The following is a 10,502-nucleotide window of genomic DNA, read 5'->3' on the forward strand; positions in this document are numbered from 1 at the left end:
TGATTAAAACTAGTTTATTCTTTCTCGATACAAATTTTAGTAATACAGAGAATTTCCACAGTCACTATAAACTTAACAACCTTTATAACACACGCTATAAATCAGAGCGATTCACAAACTCGATAACTTCACTCTATGCGACTGCAAAACACACACAATTTACGGCTCACCGTCACTACTGTTCGGTTGACTCAATTATCTATCTTTTCAATCCCGCTGGTTTTTCTCACCATGCTTATATACTAAAAAGAGGGCGTCTAGATCACACTCGAGCTGCCGGGCAAATTCATGATCATTCGAGAAACTCCAGCGCGCATGCTCCCAGCGTCACGCGACTTCCGCTGTCGTAACAATATATATAGGGGATCAAGTTAGTGAAGAAAATTAAGTTACTGAAAGTGAAAGTGAAGTTAGACTGCAGTTTAGAGTAACCTTTTTTTTTAATTTCGCGCAAAGCTACACGAAGGCTATCTGCGCTAGCCGTCTCTAATTTAGCAGTGTAAGACTAGAGGGAAGGCAGCTAGTCATCACCACCCACCACCAACTCTTGGGCTACTCTTTTACCAACGAATAGTGGGATTGACCATCACATTATAACGCCTCCACCGCTGAAAGGGCGAGCATATTTGGTGTGACGGGGATTCGAACCCGCGACCTGCAGATTGTGAGTCGAGCGCCCTAACCTCCTGGCCATGCTGGGCCTAGACATAACGGGAGATTTCTAAAGTGAGTTTCACAGTTTCTATTGTAACAACAGAGATAAAGAAGAGTAATTTGTCTTATCAAAGGGTATTTTAAAGTAACTGATCCAACCTGTATGGACTTTTCACGTTTAGCGCTAGAATCAGAAAAATAACCTGATGGCCCCCACAGTCAAAGCACCTACAATTAACCTTATAGTTGTTAGTATCAATACAGATTATGGGCACAAAACCACTATCTCTCCCTGCAACCTGTACAGCCAGATATATCAGGTGAAGCACCAAAGAATTCGAGAATGAAATCAGAGAAGAATGAAAGATGTCACATTCACATATGGTACCCTACCAGAGATTGGTAGGAGGACCATAAGCATAAAAACGATATCTGTGTACATCTTCATCAGGATCACCAAAACCTAATGACACCTTCCTAAAACCTAGCTAGACCCCTAAGAACCGCAATAGTGATCATCAAAGTGGTCTACTACCAACAGGTATACTATTGCCACTTCAGGAGTGAAACACCATGCATCAACTGAACCTAGAGTGTCCCACAACATTCTTTCACACAGTAGTGAATCTCAGGAGTGAAACGCTATAAACCAACTGAATCTAGAGTTTCCCAGAACATTCCTCCATACCCCAAGAGAACATATCTTTTACTATCCACTGCCAGACCCAAGTAGCTAAATGGATGAAGGCTTGGAACCTGTGCATTTGAATAGGAGACAAGAGGGATGGGAGTAAAATTGGTTAATCTAAGGTAATCAGAGTGTTTGGAAAGATTTTGCAAAGTTTCCAGAAACCAAACACGACCTAACTTACAGTTTTTTACATTATCGTCGTGTGAATTTAAAATGGAAATAATTGATAAGACATTGTTCTTTTCTGTCATTTATAAATTTTAGTGTTAACTTTTGTTAACTATTAATAGGTAAAGCTAAGACTCTATAATTTTTTTGCTGATAAAAGAATATTTCATGTTGTTTAAATATCCGACTATCGTAACTGTGATTATAGTATTTATTTAGATGTATTGTGAATCATTTTTGTATTGTTACGACAGCGGAAGTCACGTGATTCTAGTAACACGTCACGAGATTCTAGAAAGATGATGTCTGTTCGTGGCAACTCTAGTATTCTCTACGCGCCCTCTATTTTTTATATATATAAGCCGGCAAATGAAGTGACGGCATAATATAGATAGATAGATATAGATAATTGCAGACAGACAGAGACGGACAATTAAGTCAAGCACAGTAGTAAAATGCGTGAATCGTTGTGAATTATAGCGTGTGTTGAAGTAAAAGTGACTGTGGAAATTAGGTGTATTGCAAAGTTGTATTGAGAGGGAATAAACTAGTTTTATTCAAGAAAGGACTTGTGTCGCTGAATTTTCACCGGAAACAAATTATACGGAAAATTAACAAACGAACAGAGACGTAACAGTATCAATTTATTTAATCATAGTCGAACGGTTGTGTTAGTATGTTTTGTCCTCATGTTGTGCTGTGTAAGTGCTCAACAAAGACGAAAGAGAGATACTGTAGATATGTAACAGTATGTGAGTTTTTGATTTTTAAAATGCTTGGATTTTAAAGTTAGAAATGGCAACGTTGGTCTGAAGAAGAAAGGAAGAACGAAATGGATTTCTTTTCTTCTTAACTTTGAGAGGAAAAGATGAAATTTCACCAAAAATTTTAAAACATTTTTTCACACTTATTCACGTTGAAAAACATTCATAAATTTAGAATATTGAGTGTGGCTAGCATGCTTATGTCGTAATTACACAATCTCATTGATGGTTACTCTTATGTTTTGCTGAGTTCTCCCTTGGAAAAAAACCTTCAACCAGTGGTGGTTTTTAATGTTGCAGTTTTGAAATTCAGAAACTCTGCACTGTTCCACCATCCGTGACTATGGGGGTGTATTTCGGGTTCTAAACAGCTGTTACTCCTTCATTTATTACACCAACACTACAGAATGTTTATTTAATACACAGAAAGAAGAATTAATATTTTAATAAAGCGAGTTATACTCAGATTCATAACAATAACACACTGTATCCAATGATGAAACAACCTTTACAGCTTACTTCTTTCCATCAAATCACTTTAGATTTAAGTATCCTTTTACCAACATATTGAACACACACACACACAAACCTTGTAACATTGACTGTTTGTTCATTTATTTGTTGTTCTTTTGTTTATTAGAGGATTCGAATCCCAGAGTTTATCATTGTAATTCCGTAGAATTACCGTTATACCCCCGGGAGACGCAGCTCTGGACGAGGTTGTTCGTTTCCAAAGAGAAAACGTTGTTAAAGGGTATAACCTGTCTGACCCTTATGTGTTATATTACTAGCATTACGAAGTCGTAGCTGACAAATTGTAAAGTTTTTATACTTTTCTTTGGAAGAAAATATGCTGTGCACTGAAAACTTTCTCTCAGATTTTAGTTAATATATTCAATGTTTTAATACCAGATATTATTTTTAATAGTTTGAATGCTAGTATACATATTGGGATGTTTCAAGCTTATCAACATCCGTTCATTTCTTTTCTAATCATCAGGAGTTTACTCGATCAGGAAGACCAAAATTAAAACATATTTGAAAATCGAAATATGATGACAAAGCCAATATATTTTCTCTTTACGAAAATATTTACTTAAAGTTAATTAATTAGTGCGCCTTTAATAATTGTTTCAGATAGTATTTACATCCGAGTTTCGGCAGAAAACAGGTAGGTGCGCATGCGTGACCGATGAATATAAAATTAATCCATAATTGTTCACCATAACTTTTGGCTACTGAATGACATAAAAGCAAAAGCTTTGTATAATAACCTAGTGATTTATATTCCAACAGAAAGTAATTAACTTTCAAGGTCAATATAACAACTGACTTGGCACATTGCCAGCATTGTTCTTTTACTCGTCCACTTTTTGTGTTGAACAATACTCTGTCCCACCCATTTCTTACTCATGACTACATATACACAATAATAGGCAAGAATTCCCTTAGCACATGTATATTTCAGCAATGAAAAGAAGAGGTACATCCACTTATTTGCAACCTGAGACTGGATGACTGTGACTATCGAAAGCTGTTATCAATTGTAGGACTGATTCATTTGTAATCTAGTTATTTTCGCTTATGTATCAACCAGTTTTACAACAAACAAACATCTGTGAGTGTGTGTTAACAAGTGATTTCAACTTTTCCTGTAGTTTCTTATTCGAACGTAGAATAAGAAACCATGAGAAAAATTGCAATCACAGCAGTATGTCTGCGGATTTAGACGTTAGAAACCGGATTTCGATACCTGTGGTGGGCAGAGCACAGATAGCCCATTGTATAGCTTTGTACTCAACTTTAAAACCAACAAATAATCAAAACGTTCCCCATTCTTAACTGCTTGTATAAGTTTCACAGGTTATTTGTACTGTTACGACAGAGGTAGTCACGTGACGCTGATAACACGTCATGATATTCTAGAAGGATCGAGGAACATCACGAATAATCCAGTGTACGCTAGGCGCCCTCCATTCCTGTATATAAGTGCGCTGGATAACGTGAGACAAATTAATCGGAATTGAATTGCAGACAGGCAGAGATAAAGACGGACAATTGAGTCAAGTGCGGTAGTGACCGTAAGTAAGTGCGTGAATTATTGTGAATTATAGCGTGTGTTTAAAGTGACTGTGTATTACAAAGTTGAATTGAGAAAGAATTAACTAGTTTTATTTAAGAAAGGACTTGTATCGCTAAAGTTTCACTCGAAAGAAATTATACGGGAAATTAACAAACGACCAGAGGCGTAACAGTACTTTACTTCCTTACTCTGTGGTATTGTTAGGTGTTGAGATTGTCCTTGCTTGCAGGTAAAAATAGTAATTACAGTGAGAGGAAGAATAGCAGAAGATGTTTTGAAGAATATAACTGATTTCTGACTTGAAGAAATTGGTAAAAAAGAGAAATACTAGACACACTGCTGCAAAAAATAAATGTTATTTACTTACACGAGACAAACTAGCAAATTCACAGAGATGTAGGATAGCATTACTCTAGAATCTAAAATCTTTCTGATTAGATGCAACATGTATAAAAACAAAGCAAGTTAATGGGTTTAAATGCACATATGTTAAGCTTATTAGTTTTTCATGTTGTTTCTGATTGCAAGCAGCATGTATAAGAATAAAACAAGTTAACGGGTTTAAATACACAAATGTTAAGCCTATTAGTTTTCCATCTTTTGTTTCTGATTACACGTAGCATGTATAAGAATAAAATAAGTTAACGGGTTTAAATATACAAATGTTAAGCATATTAGTTTTCCATCTTTTTTTCTGACTGCATGTAGTATGCACAAAAATAAAACAAGTTAACGAGTTTAAATATACAAATGTTAACCTTATTTGTTTTTCATCTTTCGTTTCTGATTGCGAGTATAAATACACAAATGTTAAGCCTATTAGTTGTCCATCTTTTGTTTCTGATTACATGTAGCATGTATAAAAATAAAGCAAGCTAACTATTATAACTACACAAATGTTAAGCCTATTATTTTTTCATCTTGTTTCTGACTGCGTGAATTGCATAAAAAAAGAAGAAGATGGTAACGAGTTTAGATTTGTCGACCAGTTTGGTCAAATGTGCTAACGGAGCCAGACAGTCATAACGTTGGTTAGTGTACGATTGTTTAACAACAATAAGTGACAAATGTTGTTTCCCTCATCACATGTTATTGCAACTCGATAATTTGAGTTATTTTTACGTATTCTATATTCAAACAGAACCAAGCTTAAATACTCGAAGGTCTGATAATTGTGTATATAATATAGTGATCTTTTTTCACACACATTAACAGCGTTTTGATCACCCTGATTGTCTTTCTCTGATTCCCGTGAATTTAAGCAGCTTTAAGCTTCGACACTAGTGATATGATGAGTTTGAATGCTTAACACTTTGTTTATCTAAATTGTTACATCATGACTCCACATTTAACGTTGTTTCATGAAATAAGTGTATTATCTCAGAACGAAAAGAAAATTGCAACGTATTGCAAGAATCAAAACTACATCAAGGTCTTACAAAGTTCCTTGGACAATAAAAATATAAGTTGGGAACAAACGTGCTATGTTGGTTTTAAACACCTGTTCGATAATTTTGTAATATGATAAAGAAACATAAGTACTTCCCTTGTAATCATGGATGAGTCAGTATTACATGTTTTGGGGGTTTACAGAATACTATGAAATGTCTGAAGATGTATGTTATTATAAAGAGATCGTTACTTCTAGATATTATATTTTAAAAGCAGAAAGGATGATGTACCATTACATCCACACCGCTGGCCAGTCAGAGTTAAAATTCTTTCTGCTATTCCTGTATCGTGAAATATACAAGTTTTGTTTACAGAGTATTGAACTACCATCGTTGTTTTTAACCAATTATAAATTATCATTGTCTATTTATTTACTAGCTAAGCCTCCTAGTGAGTTTAGTTAAATTTTTATCTATTTTGAGATTTTACAACAGCTTTTTAAATAATAAAGTATCCAATCTACATTTGTAAAATATAATATTCAATGGGAATATGATTAACGCACAGTGTAGAGAAGCACATTGGACCAATTAAAACATATTAGGTTATAGCTACTGAAACTGCTGTTTATATGTACAAAATCGAATGAGACTGTGTCTACCGAAACAGCCATTTAGATGTACAGTATAAGATTAGATTTATCTACAAAGACGGTTGTTTAGATATACAGGATCAGATCAGATTACATCTAATAAGACGACTGTTAGAAGTACAGAATCAGATCAGACTCTATCTACCGAGACAGCCGTTTAGATGTACAGTATAAGATTAGATTTATCTACAAAGACGGCTGTTTAGATATACAGAATCAGATCAGATTACATCTAATAAGACGACTGTTAGAAGTACAGAATCAGATCAGACTCTATCTACCGAGACAGCCATTTAGATGTACAGTATAAGATTAGATTTATCTACAAAGACGGCTGTTTAGATATACAGGATCAGATCAGATTACATCTAATAAGACGACTGTTAGAAGTACAGAATCAGATCAGACTCTATCTACCGAGACAGCTGTTTAGATGTACAGGATCAAGTTACGTTATATTTACGAAGTCGGCTGTTTGGATGTACAGAACCAGATTGGGTTATATTGATCATGAAGGCTGATTATGTGTATCAGACTGTACGTATCAACTGTTTAGATGTCTAGAACCAGATTAGGTTGTATCTTTCAGATGTTACTTTGGTTTTTAATTTACTTATAAACCACAGCTCAATCTATTGTCCTTTTTCAGGTGTTATGTTTGTTTACTTCACTTGTAAACCACGTTTATGTTTTCTATATTTCTTTATCACAAGGATTTAAAGAGGAGTTCCATGTTAGAAAACAAACCCGACAGCTAATGTTCATAACAAATACATTGAAACTCGAACATTTGTACAATAAAACCACAACAAACACAAATAGCTTCGAATAAAATCTAACTATTCAAGTATAACAAATTTTAGAGTCAAATCATGTAGGAGAAAGCTTTATAAAAACCATTGAGGATGGTTTTCTTCAACAGTTCGCTAGGAAACCTACAAGAAACAATGTTATTTTAGATTTATTGTTAACTTCTAATAAAGAAATGATTGATAGGGTAGAGGTTGGGTTCAAATGATAATTTCTCAATTATACTTTATACTTTGTTGCATATGGAGATAAGGAATAATGAGACTTTGGTTCCAGATTTCAAGACAGCAAATTTTGAAGATTTGAGACAAGAATTTTAGCGATTCTTAACGTAACGATAGATTCTTCTAACCCATTTTCAGTTCTTATAAACGATTCTTAATGTAATGTAAGATTCTTATTTACCCATTTCTGTTAACCATTCACAATAAAATGTACCGTCCTACTTGGTTTTTATAGATTTTTTTCTGTTTTGAAATATTGTTTTTTATTTTATTTTAGTATATCTATGAAATTATATTTCATGCTCTTAATACTTTGTTTTATTATCTCTGTATAATTGTTTATATTTTCAAAGATGCAATGAAAGAGAACATTTTAACGGATTAAAAAACACACAACACAAATCAGCAAAAATTAATTTGGTTTATTTTATAAATAGTTGGAAAATACTAATAAGTATTATGGCATTTCCAAGTCAGTGTTTCGCTGCGACACTTTCAAAGTGTTGGATTATTTGGACGTAACATCTTCAACTGGTGGACACGTGTTTCTGTAACACGTTCACACTGTGGACATGTGTTTCTGTAACACCTTCAAAGTGTAGACACGTGTTTCTGTAATACGTTCACACTGTGGACATGTGTTTCTGTAACACCTTCAAAGTGTAGACACGTGTTTCTGTAATACGTTCACACTGTGGACACGTGTTTCTGTAACACCTTCAAAGTGTAGACACGTGTTTCTGTAACACTTTCAAAGTGTAGACACACGTTTCTGTAACACATTCACACTGTGGACATGTATTTCTGTAACACCTTCAAACTGTGGATATGTGTTTCTGTAACAGCTCCAAACTGTATATATGTTTTCTCTAACACCTTTAAACTGCGGACATGTTTTTCTGTAACATATTCAAACTGCAGAGATATTTGACTGAAACATCTTGAAACTGTGGACAGGTTTCTCTGTAACACCTTTAAACTTGTGAACAGAATTTCACGTTCGATTAAGTTTTGTTTTACAATACTAGGTAATGTTCAATAAGAGAAATAACTGAAAATGTTTTTGTTACTCATTTCTTACACATTAAAGATAACATTTTAAATGAACGACATTCGGTTGGTCATTTTTTATCATTGCTTCTGTAGGGTCATGTAATAACCCTTTTCAACGAAAAATATTCATTCACTCGGATTATAATGATGTGGTCAGATCAGGAACTTAGAATTTGAAAGAAGGAGATATCCCGTGTATTTAATGGCATCGGAAAACAAAGGAACATGATAAACTTTGGACACAAAGACCAGCCAGAAGTAGGTCTACAACAAGTTGTACCACACTCAGGGTTAGCAAAGAGCGGCGTATGGTGTGACAGGCGAGAAACCTCGAACACAAAATTCAGCATCAATAGTAGTCCACGTGCCCAGGTAACAATATTCGACACAATCAAGAAGTAGCTTGGTCTGAAAAAGATGCCACCAAGATAAGGCTTCAAGTAATACCTTCCATTTAACCGCCAAGCAGCTATAGAATTGAACAGGTATTAATGCTATTCCATTCGAAGAGATATCGGTTAAGTTTTCAGATGTATTTCTATATGATTGGACTTTCAAAACAGATGCTGGGAAACCATCGCCATCGTATACTTGACGAATTATGGAAAATAGAAACGGTGAAGTGGTGTGCTTGGGACAGGACAGCCTTACGACTGAGCCTTTGCAATGGAAGTTACATTATATAGCTGGCCATGGCGACGTGGACTGTAACGACGATGTGAGGCTCCAAAATAATTTTGATTTATCGTACTCAACCTATGTAAATCAAAATTTACAGCTGAAAGAGAATTAAAACAAAGTAATATCAAAAACCCCGAATCGACAAGCCACTTCATGAACAACTATACATGTATGTATTAGCCCATTATTAGTTCGTGGTTTACTCACTTGGCAATAATTTGAAAAAAGAAATTATTCCCCTGAAAAAGGACCGAAGGCCGCCTGGAGGGGGTCACCTGTTTTAACCAATAGAACCACTATACAGTAGTGTGTGTTGTCTGTCAGTCAGTCAGTTGACACTAAAATGACGTCACATAATTAAAAAAACATACGCATACTATGAATCATGAGAAAAATTATGCACTTTTTAGGTTACAAAAGGTTACTTAGGTTACTTTAAAGTAAGAAATAAGAATATTTGTAACTTTTCATTTTTAATTTATTTACTGTTGAAACAGAATACTTTTGGGGACCCTTCGCAACAAAATCTAGTATAAATATTACTTTACATTAAACTTAAATTTTCGATTATAAATACTAACAATTCAAGGTAATGACTGACATAATTAATTTCGTTATGGATTAGGAAAATATTACTTCATCATCCACTATACTCTCATTACCAGGATCACCTCTGTTATAGGAGTTAGAGTATAAAAACATTATTTAACCATCTACTATACTCTCACCACCAGGATCACCTCTGTTATAAGAGGTGGGGAGCATTAAGTACATTACTTCACCATCTACTGTACTCTCATCACCAGGATAATCACATCTGTTATAGGAGTTAGAGAGTATTATAAACATTACTTCACCATCCATTGTACTCTCATCACCAGGATCCTCACATCTGTTATAGGAGTTAGAGAGTATTATAAACATTACTTCACCATCCATTGTACTCTCATCACCAAGATCATCACATCTGTTATAGAAGTTAGAGAGTATTAAAAACATTACTTCACCATTCATTGTACTCTTATAACCAGTGTCACCTCTGTTATAGGAGTTAGAGAGTATTGAAAACATTACTTCACCATTCATTGTACTCTTATAACCAGTATCACCTCTGTTATAGAGTTAGAGAGTATTAAAAACATTACTTCACCATTCATTGTACTCTCATCACCAGGATCACCTCCGTTATAGGAGTTAGAGAGTATTAAGAACATTACTTCACCATCTACTATACTCTCATCACCAGGATCACCTCTGTTATAGGACGTCTGGACAGGGGAGTCAACTTGTTAAAACCATCTCTTAGACTACACTTATAATAATGGGTATT

Source organism: Limulus polyphemus, unplaced genomic scaffold (assembly GCF_000517525.1).
Source record: "Limulus polyphemus unplaced genomic scaffold, Limulus_polyphemus-2.1.2 Scaffold6576, whole genome shotgun sequence".
NCBI lineage: Eukaryota > Metazoa > Arthropoda > Merostomata > Xiphosura > Limulidae > Limulus > Limulus polyphemus.